Source organism: Dasypus novemcinctus, chromosome 15 (assembly GCF_030445035.2).
Source record: "Dasypus novemcinctus isolate mDasNov1 chromosome 15, mDasNov1.1.hap2, whole genome shotgun sequence".
In the NCBI taxonomy this organism is placed as follows: Eukaryota; Metazoa; Chordata; class Mammalia; order Cingulata; family Dasypodidae; genus Dasypus; species Dasypus novemcinctus.
Genome location: NC_080687.1, coordinates 102,273,112 through 102,285,671, shown reverse-complemented (window position 1 = coordinate 102,285,671; position 12,560 = coordinate 102,273,112). Strand labels below are relative to the sequence as shown.

Here is a 12,560-nt window from a genome sequence, read left to right as displayed (position 1 = left end):
AATAGTCTACAGTCTCTGCTTCTATACCCTTCTTCTCTCCCTTTTTATGTTGTTTTTGTCATACATTACCTCTTTATATTTTGCACATCATAAAATAGAAATATACTTTCTAATTCAATTTAATCTAAATATTATAAGAAGTAGGGATACATACCAAAAATATTATCAATGAAGTTACCTTTACTAGAGATCTTTAATTCTTCATTCAGCTCCAAGCTACTATCTACTGTCCTTCCTGCTTTACCTGCAACTCCCTTTAGTATTTCTTATAGGGTAGAACTCATGAAAATGAACTCCCTTAGCTTTTGTTTTTCTGTGAATGTCTTAACCCCTTCTTCATTTTTGAAGGACAGTTTTGCCAGATATAGAATCCTTGGCTGACAAATTTTCTCTTTTGGTACTTTATTTTTTAATTTTTAAAAAAGATTTATATTATTTATCCATTTCTTCCCACTCCCTTGTTGCTTGCATTTGCTGTGTCTGTTTGTTGTGTGCTGGTCTTCTTTTTTTATGAGGCAGTGGAACTGAACCTGGGACCTCCCATGTAGGAGGGAGACTCCTAATCGTTTGAGCAACCTCAGCTCCCTGCTTTGTTGTGTCTCTCATTATGTTTTCCTCTGTGTGTCTCTTGTGTCATCTTGTGTCAGCTTGCCTTCTTTAGGAGGCACCAGAAACTGAACCCAGACCTCCCATGTGGTAGGGGAGCTCAATTGCTTGAGCTACATCCACTACCCTCTTTTGGTACTTTTAATATGTCATACCACTGCCTTTTTAGTCTGTGGTTTCAAATGAGTAATTAGCACTTAATCTTATTGAGGATCCCTTGGTTGTGATGAATCACTTCTCTCTTACTGCTTTCAGAATTCTCTCTTTATCTTTGGCATTTGACATTTTGATTATGATATGTCTTAGAATGGTTCTATTTGAGTTTGTCCTATTTGGAGTACACTGGGCTTCTTGGATGTGTATTTTCATGTCTTTCATTAGGTGTGGAAGCTTTGGGTCATTATTTCCTTAAAAATTCTTTCTTCTCCTTTTCCTTCTCCTCTCCTTTCAGAGTCTCGCCATAGGAATATTTGTGTGGTTCATGCTGTCTCACAGGGCCCTTAGGCTCTGTTTGCTTTTTTCTTTCCTCTCTCTATCTGCTCTTCAGACTGCAATGATTTCAATTGTCCTGTTTTTAGCTCACTGATTCTCTACTTTGCCTGTTCAAATCTGCTGTCAAATGCCTCTAGAGTATGTTTAATCTCTGTGTTGTGTTTTTCATCCCCAAAAGTTTTTTGAAAAGTTCCTTTTTAAACTTTCTAATTCCTTCTCTTTTCCCCACACATCTTCCTTATTTCCTTTAGCGCTGTATCCTTGTCTTCCTTTAGCTCACTGAACTCATTTAAGAGATTTTGCTGAACATCTTTAATTAGTTGTTCCAATGTTTGTGCTTCTTCTGTTTTAATTTGTTCCTTTGAATGAGCCAAGTCCTCCTGCTTCTTTGAAAGACTTGTAATGCATGGGTATTTGATTATGTTGACGTGCTAATTCTGAAGTCAGTTTCTTTGTCTTCCCTAAGGTTAAAGTGAAGATTTGCTGTGTGTTAAGGCTCTTCTTTAAAGCTTGGCCTGATTTATATATTAATAGCCTGTGGTTAACTCTCTGGTTTTTCTCAGGTCTCTCTGAGCCTACATCTTTCCCTGGGCATGTGCAGTAACTTTCAAGAATTCCCCAATGTTTTAATTTGCTAAAAACTGCTGGGAGCAATATACCAGAAACCGATGGGCTTTTACAATGGGAATTTATTGGGTTGAAAGCTTACAATTCTGAGGCTGTGAAAATGTCCAAATCAAGGCCTCATCTGAGATACTGTCTCACCAAAAGTTGGCTGCTGGTGATCCTGGACTCCTGCCCACATGGCAAGACACAATGATGGCTCTGCTGGGGTCTCTGCCTTCCCCTTTAGGCTAATTATTCCCCTGAGCTCAGCTGTAGGCAATCAGGCACATGGCAGGTTTTGCTCTCTCCCTCTCCTTCAGGCTTCATTGCTTCAGCTTCTTGTTCTCTCAGCCTCTCGAGAGCCTCTTTGTCTCTTCAGCATTTTTCCTGTGTATCTATGGCTTTTTAGTCCTCTGTTTATAAAGGACTTCAGTAGGAGGATGAAGACCCACCGTGGGTCCTGTAGTCTAATCAAAGGCCCTTAACCAAAGTAATTTAATAAAAAATGATCTAATCAAAAGATCCCTTAACTGAATCTAATCTAAAGGTCCCACATACAAGAGGTTTACGCACATCGGAATGGGTTAGCTTAAGAACATAGTTTTCTGGTGTCCACAAAAGATGCACACACCTCTGCCTTGGGTCCATCAGGTCTCAGGGCCCTGGAATTGGATGTATATGTGCTACCTTATCTCCTACTAGTATTTCCTAGTAACCTATACTCTAGGTTTTAATTCTATGTGTTTATTCTTTGTATTTAGTTAATCTTAGTGAGAGTATACAATATTTGTCCTTTTGTATCTGGCTTATTTCGCTCAGCATAGTGTCCTCAAGGTTCATCCATGTTGTCATACGTATAAAAATATGGAATGCTTCATGGATTTGTGTATCATCCTTGCGCAGGGGCCAAGCTAATCTCTGTATCCTTCCAAGTTTAGTGTATGTCTCCTGAAACAAGTACCATCACGTCTTTCTTTAGTCTTGATCATCTCCCAGAGTTTTGAAAGAGTCAATTTAGCACTTTCTTTAGCTGTTTCTAAGGGAGGCACATTTACCAGCGTGTCCAATGCTGCCATCTTGGTGACGTCCTTCTAGATACCCTGGTATTCTAATGTCTTGAATTCTCACAGAACTCTGAAAGGGGGAGATTATTATAGATAAAAGCAGTTTGAGATTAAGCAACTTTCCTAAAGGTGCACACAGCTGGTAAATTGTGTGTTGGACCCAGAATTTGAAACTCACACAAACTTCTTTAGAGCGACTTTTCACTGGAGAGGAACTTTGCTGATGACTCTGCAAACCCTCCCCCACATAACTATGGAAGTGCCACTGTGACCCAGAGAGAAAAAGAGGAGCAAAGAAAGCACAGAGCAAACACCCAACTTTATAAACTTCGGATAATATTGAGCAGAAAAGCTGTTTTTGATGACTGAGCATAGGAGGTAACTTTTGCTTTGATCTTGCTGGAGATGAGAAATGCTAAAGCCCTGAGAAGAGCAAGCCTGCTGTGGATTTTAAGTGATTTGGGCAGTTTTTGTCAGTTTAAAGTGGGGTGCTCAAATCACCATGGGTCTTGCTAAAAGGCAGAATTCTGATTGTGTAGGTCTGGGGTGGGGCCTGAGAATCTGCATTTCTAATGAGCTCCCAGGTGAGTGCCAAGAATGTGATGTGCCTGGGAACTAACTGCACCCAGGCATAGCTTGCAGGTGCTTGCCTAGCAGGGGCTGACAGCTGAGGCTGACGGCTGTGGTCCCGGGATGACTGGATATAGATTTAGGATTCTTGGAAACAAAGCCAGCTCTACCACTTTCTAGCTTTAGGCCTGCCACTGAAACTTTCGGTGAAACAGCTCCCACTTATTGGGATGTTGAGAAGATTAAAATGGAGATAATGTTGTGTGAAAGCACTTTGCAAACTGCCAAGCATTAGGCTTTAATCTGGCTTGGTCTGTGCTCCCAGCTGTCATTGCATAAACTTGGAAGAAGGCTGTTACTGGACCTGGGCAGGATTAAGTTCTCAGGCTAAGAACAGTGGAGGCAGGATCGCTGAAGCATGGAAGGAGGAAAACGGGGACATGGCCCTAGGGGTGCCGGACTGGGAAGGGAAGGGGTGTTCACAAGCAGTGCGGCAATTTGGACAACAGTGAGCCTAGAGATGGGACAGGAAGTGCACTTGCTGGGTAATTTTTCTCCAGCACAGACTGAAATAGGGTATTATTAGGTGAGTAAAATTAAGGCAAATACATGGAATATTATTCCATCAGCTCTGAAATACACATTGAAAAGACAGGTAGTTCCATTTCCAGTAACACAGATAAACCAGGTAACCTGAATACTCACCTGTTAAAAATACTTAGAAAGTCTGGGTAGAGTAATAGCAAATATTCTTTTAAATGCATAGCTGAGGTCTCAGTAAAGTAAGTAAATACTCAGGGCTACAAAACACAGAGGAATCTGAAAGTTAGAACAGTGGCAGGGAGCTGTTGTTTTCACCAGCTTTTATTTTCTTCAACTTCTTTTCCTAACTGGAAAGTCTGGGTTTAGCAGCCCTGCAGGGTCTGAGCAAGGCTTTCGTCTGTCAAGAGGTAGGGACTGAGACCCACGCCCCCACATGCCTACAGCTGGGACTTTCAAATGCCTGTCCCCAACACCTTGACTTCTCTGACCCTCACTGTCCATTCATCCATCCTGCAGTTTATCAGCGAACGTTCATTCACTATTTCCTTTGTGCCAGACACTGGTCTGTAGAGAGGGGACCGACCGCTGCTGCTTCACAGCCGATGAGTGTATGTGTTAATGCTTACTGAAGTGTTTTGATGAAGGTGAATGCCCATGCAGGCGTGTTGTCCAGGAACGGCCTGGAGGGAGTGCTGATCTCAGCCCTGCTACCCCCTGGCGACGCCTTGGGGCAATTCCTTAGCCTCTGTGCTTTCCTGTCACCAAAGACAGGCCAGCAGGAACGTGCTCAGTTTTGGGATATCAGACACATCCTCCTCAATCCTGGGTTGTGGTCCACACACCTTCCTCTCTGCCGGCAACGGCCTCACAGCTGCGCCAAGACTTGAGTCGGGGTCAGCAGAGGTTGACTTCTGGGCTCTGAGTCACCCCATTCCCCAGGTATCTTGTTTCTCTTTCTCTCCCGAACTCCCCTTTCCACGCCCTCCTTGGTCTGGTGGAGACTGTGGCGACCCGTCTGAGATCTGGGGTAGTTTTTAAGCCCCCTGAGCAGTCCTGTAAGATCAGAGGCCAGATGGGGCCGAGAGGCAAATGTGAGCCATGACCTTCACCTGGAGGGGGCGAGGGCGGGGAGGGCTCTACGAGCGGAGCATTCGCGCGGCCTTCCATGCGCAAAGGCTGATCTGCGCCTCTTGAATACTCCTTGAGAGAAAGACAAAGTACAGTGGCGTCCTCCCCCTCCCACTGCTGAGAGTCCAGCTCTCAGAGATGGGTGCTGTGGGGACGCTGGCGGGGATCCCAGGTGCCTGCCTTGAGACGGAGCCAGGAAACCGGAACTGCTCCGAGCGGCTCGCTGAACCCCCCGTGGGGTATGGGTTTTCCTCCCTAGGAGCCTTGCTGTTGGAGTCTCAGCCCTATAAACGGAAAGTCTAGTTTTTGAGTAATTTAAGTGGTAACTCTAAGTTCACAGAGAGCTGCACTGAAGGCCAACTCTTTCCTCCGCTGCGATTATTCAAGAGCAACCATTTGTTGAAAGAGCAACATAAAGGGCAGACCTTGCCTCTTATTCCTGGCGGAAAGAGAAGTCTGGGGCTGTGGGGCGGTTGGATCACATCAGTCTACAGCCTGTCTTCAAAGCTTGGGAAAACCGAGCTGGTGGAAAGGCTCAGTAGGCGCGGGCCATTGGGGAGCCATGGTTGACAGCTATTTACTGGCGAGTCAAGAATATATTTTCAGGTTATTTGTTCAGCTTGGTGGTTCCCCTTTGGGGCATGGGCTGCTTTAAAAGTTGATAGGAAAGCCCATTTCCCTTTAAAAGACTGGCTTCCCATGGGAAAAATACAATTAATGTAACCTATGGACTATAGTTAACAGCAATACTGTATGATATTCTTGCATCAATGCCAAAGATGTTAATAATAGAGGGTATGGAATAAATATGCCAAATGTACACTATGGACCATAGTTAGTGCTAATAATCTGATGATGTTGTCTCATAATCTGTAACAAACATTCCACAACAGTGTGGTGTGTTAGTGAAGGGGTGTTGTATAGAAATTATATACATGCGCATGGTTGTTTTGTAAGTTCATAACTTCTGTAATAAAAATATATTTAAAAAGGACTGGCTTCCTACTTTTTAAGAAAGCTGTATAGATTTTGGTGCCAGACAGATGAGGAGCTTTAAGTTTGGGCATTGTCAAACTTGTGACATTGTGAATGTGGACACGTCCCTTGACGCTGGGAGACTCAGTTTCCTCACCTGTAAAACGGGAATGCTTGTCATGCTCCAAGAGAAATTGGATGTGTTGGGATTCTGGTGACATCTATTTTTTAGTATGTGCTTCTTAGTACATTTTTTTAAAAAGTGCAAAATCAGACTTCCTCTTTGTCTCTTGCTCGTCTCTGCTTGCAAGGGCGGGAGTGGATAGTAGAAACAAGAACCCTCAAGTCTGGGTGTTGGGGCTGGGAGAGACTGCCATCCAGAGAATCCTGATGGATGGGAATCCACACTCAGCACTTATGTCAAAGATTGAACAGGATAGTGGGGTTTTGCTCCTAGCGTCTAGAAACTAGCAAAGCAATCAGAGGTAAAATATATATTTGGCTTGCAGGTATGAAAGGAATACTCATCATGGTCAGTTGTACAAATCACTTGCTCAAGAAACATTGAATAAAAGTTTGGAATGAATGAATGTCACCCAGCAAAGTGGAGGGTTCTCCACCCAATGTGCTCAAATGACCAATTCCCAAGACACCACGGTTACGAAGAGAGAAAGAGTTTGTTGCTAAGTGGGAAGCAGGAGATCAGATGGCCTGTTGGCTTAAAATCTGACTTTCTCAACTGCAGTAATTCGGATAGTTTTATAGTCTCAAAAGACAGGCAGGTTTATGCTAATGAGTGTAATGGTTAGAGAAGATGAAGTCGGAGGTCTAATTATTGAGCGTGCGCAGATCGATGACATGCCTCGTCACAGAACGTCTGTAAGAAAATGGCAGCCTTATCGTGAAGATGGGTGTCTTTTAGTTTTATAGTAAGGTGTAGGTCACTTACAGGTTAAGGTTTAAGCTACTGCATGTGCCAGGCAGGCCAATTTTGGTTAGATCTGGTTTTGTGTAGTAAGATAGCTTAGGATTTGGGGTAGTTCATTCTGGGCTGACTCAAGTTCCTTCATTAGTAAACATTGAGGGGCTGTCTAGCGACTGTAAGTCTTCAAAGGTGTAAAACAGGATGGCAGTGGTGGTACAAGCAGGACCAGTCATGAGGCTTTTACAACCACAAGATAAAGGTTACAGAGTTTCACAATCATTAGCAAACATCAAGGCATCTGGGTTCTAGTTCAATGAGTTTCAGTAATTTCAGGTTATTACTTTTGGCTATTCTACAAAATACTAGAAAGTAAAAAGGCATCTATATAAAATGATTCAATAATCACAATCATTTGTTAATTCTTAACTTTTGATCGCATGAACACTGGCCATGCAGAGCCAAAAGAATCTTTCACTCATAGACTGTGCATTCATTCATTGATCAGGTATTTACTGAGCCACTACTAGGGGTCACACACAGCTCTAATCCCTAGAGATAGAGGATGACAGAGAAAGTGCTGCCCATAGCAGGGAATAAAATGAAAATTAAAATAAAAAAAATGCAGGAAGTGGGTGTAGCTCAGTGGTTGAGTGTCTCCTTCCCATGTACGAGGTCCCAGGTTCAATCCCTGGTACCCCCTAAAAAAAAGCTCCATCACGTTCAGCAAGTATCGAGTAAGGTATTTAGGCTCTAAAAAAAAACAACCTGGTCTTCGTCCTGGATGGAAGAGTGGGGTGGCCTCTACCTTCTGGAGATTTTCCTTGAGGGTCTTAGTCATTCCCTGGTGGGGGGTCCCAGACCACCTGAACTGTTTATGCTAATGGGATGACTGAGGGTGTGGCAGCCATACCTCACCTTACAGTGGGGGCTTGCCCAGGAGAAGGCCGAGCAGGTGCTTAGAGGGTGGCGCTTTGAGCCCAGCCTCCGAGGGGAGGGGATGGGCATTGTTCAATTGACGATGCCTAGCTGATGAGACCTCAGGAGGAACTGGACACCAAAGCCCGGGGGAGCTTCCTGGTCAGTGTCCACCCTGATGTGCTTGGAGGGTGGCACACCTGGAGCCCCTGGGCAGAGGGTACGAGAAGTTTCATGTCTGAGACCCTCCCAGACCTCTCCCTGTGCATCTCTTCTTTTGGCTCGTCCTGGGCTATATCTCTTTTTCTATGTCATCCTAAGTAGAGCACTTTCCTGACTTCCGAGTCTTTCTAGTGAATTATCAGACCTGTGGGGTTAGTGGGAACCTCTGCACTGGTAGCAGGATTGTCAGTTTGTAGGAAATGTGGGGGGCCTGGGAACCACTGAACTTGGGGCTGGTGTCTGACATGAGGCCGGCTGGGGGACTGTGCCCTCGGCCTGTGCACCCTGCGAGTTAGGGTCAGAATCGCATGGTGGTGGTGTCCGAAGCTCCTGAAGCAGTAGGAAGGTGCTTTGGAAAAAAGCCAACCAGAGAAAGGAAGTAGAGAATCATTTTTAGAGAGAGAGGCCAAGCAAGGCCTATTTGAAAGATGACGTTTGATCAGAAATTTGGATCAAGTGAGGGAATGAGCCATGGGAGTATCAGGGAGGAGGTACCTCCCAGGCTAAGGCAACAGGTGGGAAAGCTTAAAGGGAAAGTCTGCTTGATGTGTCGGAGGAGCAAGCTAGAGGCCTGTCTGGGCAGAGTGAGGGGAGACTGGAAGGAGACAACTCCAGAGAGCTCCAGCCCAATTGTGGGGCCTTCTACGCCAACCTTCCATCTCCCTCTCCAAATAGGGGTGCTTGAGAGTACGGGAGGACTTGAATGATGGCCAGAACCAGGACTGCCCCAGAAAGATCGAGACCTCCAGTCACCCCACAGGCCTCGGGGAGGACTTTGGATTCTGTTCTAAGAGTGAAAAGAAGCCATTGGTGAAAGAAGATCTGATTTATGTTTTTTAATAACAATCAATGCTGGCTGCTGAGAGGAGGGTAGACTGTAGAAAGCCAAGAATGGAAACAAGGAGAGCAGTTAGGAGGCCAGGGCACTAGCCCAGGTGAGAAGAGACAGTCCATCTTTAAGAGGTCTGGCTCCCCTAATTTCTATCTGGACACCACCCTGAACTCATCCTGAGTGCTCAGCCCTTGCCTTCATTCTGAGGCAGAATCATTCGCTCTCTGTACTAGAGAAAATCAGGAGGCTCGCCGGTTCCAATGGCCCCCTTTCAAAGATGGTGCTGGGCTATGGGTGTGCATGGGAGCGCCTCACTGTCCCCCACCCCCTAACCTTCGCTCCCGACAGCAATCCTTCTTCTCTCTCTTCGTTTCTCTTTGTAGTCTTTGATTCCAGAACTGAATGTCCTCTCCTCCCTTTTGCTTCCATCTGGGGATCAAAAATTTCCATTCATCTTCCATCGTAATTTTGAGCCTGCACCAATGGAATCCATAAACAGCCCGTGGGGGACATCCTGTGTTTTCTTGGAGTTGGTCCAAAGGTCATGATATGCGAATTTGGAATTGTCTAGGAGTCCTCAGGAAAGTTTTATTAGGTGCATGGTGGACCTGGAAAAGCTTGTTGGAACTTGCAGGTTATGTAACTTCATTGCTAGCATGCTTGGGACTCTCACCCATGATTTCATTTCTTCTGAATATGGGTTTCATGCATCTGTTGCTTGGCTGTTTTCAGAGAGCAGGGGAAATAGTCACATTAATGTATCATCTTTTCCATGATTAGAAAAGAAACCCGAGAACACTTTCCTAGCAAGTATGTAGACAGTTTCCTCCAACACCTGTTCTTTCAGGTCATGAGATGTGTGAAAATAACCGCACAAGTTCCTCTGTCTGTCCACATCTTTTGAAACCTGCTAAAGCAACTTAAATTTTTGCTATTATAATTCCCCCACCTTCACCCCATCCCTGCCCAGGGATTCAAGAATAATAAATGCCTATTGACTTGGAAAGACCAGTAGATGGGTTATTTTTACTCCCTGTAATTAACCAATACCTGAGAAAACTCTTTTTTTTAAAGTGAAATGCTTAATATTACATTGTTATTAAGTTGAGGAGTTGGGATTCCGACTCAGTATTCCAAATACTCATTGACCCTGCCATATTTTGAAAAGTTTAAAAATTACTCAGAGTACCTTCTGGAAAATAAGAAAAAACAGATGAATAAAAAATAAACACAATACATCTCCAAAAAACCCCCACCATCCAGATATAATCACTGCTAACACTTTAGTACTCTTCTTTCTAGACTTTTTTTTTCCTACACAAATATGGTTGCAAATATATTTTCAAAAACGGGCATTGCTTTTCAGCCTGCCTTTTCCCTTTAATAAGATCGTGTGTCCAATAGGGATAGCTCATCAGAATGCACAAGCATACCATACTGATCCATGTAAATCTTCTTCCTGCTTTGTAAGATGTCCCCTGCCCCCATGTAATAAGAAACTTTAAGGTCAGGTAGTCATTGTCACCTCACTTGGAAAGTCCCTAAGGGCCATTATAAGCAACTACGACTTCCCTGGTTGGGATCTCCCTGCTTATGAACAGTTTTCCTCCCTCAATAACACTTTTTAATGCTTTAATTGATAGCTGGTGAATTGTTTCTCTTGATAGTATTTTCTGCTCATGTTTGTAAAATTGCCTTTAATGAATTTAAGTAGTCTCTTTCTGGCCCATTTTAAAATTAGGACTGACTACAGAATTTGCCAAACACCCTTTAAGCTTCTATTGATAAGGTAATAGCAGCACATTTATCTTTTACATTTTTGCTGTGCTGGATCAAATGGATACATTTCCTGATATTGACCAACCTATTATTCCCTATTACTTTTTTTGACATATTGATAGATTCTCTCTGCTAATATTTTATTTAGAGCTTTTTGCTTTTATTGTTATAAATCAATTGATTTGTAGTCTTCTATTTTTATCAAGTTTGAATTATGAGGTTATATATATATAAGGTCTTCTATATGAATATATACATATATGTATGTGTGTTTGTATAAATGCTTTTTAATTGAATGCAGTACTTGATTACTTACAATCCTTGTTTTATGTCATCTAAATCTGTCCAAATCTGAGGGTTGTCTTGAAATTTTGCATATGTTATAACAGAATGTGTAGCAAGTTTTTTTTGAATTTCTAATAGTTGTTTTTTTAGAAAATATATTTAACCACTACAATGTTTAGGAGCATATTGGTTTATAAATTCTTTAAAAATAGAACATTTTATCATTTCATAATATCTTGTTTTATCCTATTTGTTGCATTTAACTTTAAATTTCACTTTGGTATTGGTATTTCCACTTTAACTTTCTTTTTGTTAGAACTTGCCCAGCAGCTCTTTGACCACTTTTTTAAAAAATTCAGCTTTTCCATTATTACTTTGTCTTTCTTGTAAATAAACTTGAAGTAACCCACTTCAATCCTTTTAATGGAAAATTTTCAGTCCTTTTGTAACTCATGTAACCACTGAAATGTTTTCTTTCTTTTATTCTGGCTTGCTATTTAGTATTGATTTAACACATTTCACTCTCCTTTTTCTTTTTTCTTATTTTTTTTGATTTGATCAAGGTGTTAGTCATTCCAGTTTTTTCTTGCTAATTTGAAAGTTAAACTACTGTACTTCCGTTCCACCAACAGTTACCTTCTTTTTTCCCTTTTCTAACCAGACACACGAGTCTACTGTTCTTTGGAAGACAGTATCAACTAATTTCCCCACAAAGATACGTTCTTTTTTCTGAAGAAGGTCCTCTTCCCTTGCCTACTTCCTCCTACCCTTTTAGAAGAGGTCTGAGAAAATTGTCACTTCCCTCCCTGTTATAGTTTGCTAAAGGCTGCCACGGCAGTATACCAGAAGGGGTGTGTTTTTACAATGGGAATTTATCAACTATAAGCTTACAATTCTGAGATTGAGAAAAATGTCCAAATCAAAGCATCAGGTGAGACTCTCCCCCCAAAGACATGGTTGCTGGTGATCTAGCCGTTGGTGGCGTGGCAGGGCGTGGCAGGGCACAGTGGCCGTAGCTGCTGGTCTCTTCCTTCTCCTCTGTGCTCCGTTGCTTTCAGCTTCTGGCTGCTCCTTCTGTGGCCTTTTCTCTCCCGGGGTCCACTGGTTTCAGCTTCTTGCTCTCATGGCTCCCTCTCTCAGTTCTTGTGGGTTCCTCTCTGAGCTCCTGGGGCTTTTCTCTCAGTCTCTCCAAATCCATCCCATTTATAAAAGACTCCAGGAAGAGGTTCAAGACCCACCCGTGCCAAGTCCTGTGTTCTAATCAAAGGTTCTTAACCAAAGTGAGCTAATCAAAGGGGCCCACCTACAACAGGTTCACATCCACAGGATGGATCAGCTCTCAGGACACGATCTCATAGTACCACACTACATTTCTCCTCCTTTTCTACCTTCTTCCTAGGAGACATCTGAAAGGTTTTAAGTTTCTCTCACTCCCCTGCCCACTTCCAATGCCATCCTTTGCTAATATAGTTTAGCACTCATTAAATTTTCTTTTGTTCGAGTCTTAAAGCATCATAATTTAGATTTAGTGTGTATCTGAGATAATATATATTTTTCAGGTGTTTGATATATACATTCATATATATGAATAGTAACATTTTATTTCTTCTTTTTCCAA

General features: G+C 42.8%; 1 pseudogene; it reads right to left on the bottom strand.

Moving 5' to 3' along the window:
- Positions 1-2,562: 2,562 nt before the first annotated feature.
- Positions 2,563-2,659, bottom strand: LOC111758825 (U6 spliceosomal RNA; annotated as a pseudogene).
- Between the last annotated feature and the right edge of the window lie 9,901 nt (positions 2,660-12,560).